This window comes from Arachis duranensis, chromosome 7 (genome assembly GCF_000817695.3).
Source record: "Arachis duranensis cultivar V14167 chromosome 7, aradu.V14167.gnm2.J7QH, whole genome shotgun sequence".
Lineage (NCBI taxonomy): Eukaryota > Viridiplantae > Streptophyta > Magnoliopsida > Fabales > Fabaceae > Arachis > Arachis duranensis.
In genome coordinates this window covers 75,751,645-75,752,715 of record NC_029778.3, presented here as the reverse complement: position 1 = coordinate 75,752,715, position 1,071 = coordinate 75,751,645, and positions in this window count along the sequence as shown.

Sequence of the window (1,071 nt, the reverse complement as noted above, 5' to 3'; positions counted from 1 at the left end):
TTTGGGCGTTAAACGCCAGAATGTGCACCATTCTGGGCGTTTAACGCCAGGATGGCACAAGAAGGAAGATTTTGTTTTCAAATCAATTTTTTTTTCTAGTTTTCAAAATCTTTTCAAAATCAAATCTTTTTCAAATCAAATCTTTTCAATCATATGTTTTCAAAATTGATCTCTTTTCATTTTCAAAGATACTTGCTATCAATTAATGATTTGATTCAACAAATCAAGTATGTTGCCTTTTCTGTTGAGAAAAGGTTTAATGTTTGAATCATATATTTTCTTGTTAGCCAAGTTATTAATTTTCAAAATCAAATCTTTTTAAAAATGTTTTTCAGATCATATCTTCTCAATCACATCTTTTTAAACTAATCATATCTTCTTAACCACATCTTTTTCAAAATAGCTTTCAATCAAATCTTTTTGATTTCTAATTTCAAATTCTTTTTCAAAAATCACTTTATTTCTTTTCCACTCTTAATTTTCGAAAATCAATTAAAGTTTTTCAAAATGTTTTTAAATTTTTTTTTTCGAAAATTTCTTCCCTTCTTCTCACATCCTTCTATTTATGGACTAACACTATTCCTTAATGCAAAATTCGAACTCCATCTTTCTTTGATAAGTTCGAATTTTATACCTCTGTCCTCCATTTTTCTTTTCCTCTGACTCCTTAAGGAATCTCTATACTGTGACATAGAGGATTCCACATTTTCTTGTTCTCTTCTCTTTCATATGAGTAGGAGCAAAGACAAAAGCATTCTTGTTGAGGCTGATCCTGAACCTGAAAGGACCTTGAAGCGAAAGCTAAGAGAAGCTAAGGCACAACTCTCTGTAGAGGACCTAACCGAATTCTTCAAAGAAGAAGAACACATGGCAGCCGAAAACAACAACAATGGCAACAATGCAAGGAAGGTGCTGGGTGACTTTACTGCACCTACTCCCGACTTCTATGGGAGAAGCATCTCTATCCCTGCCATTGGAGCAAACAACTTTGAGCTTAAGCCTCAATTAGTTTCTCTAATATAACAGAATTGCAAGTTTCAGGGACTTCCATTGGAAGATCCTCATCAGTTC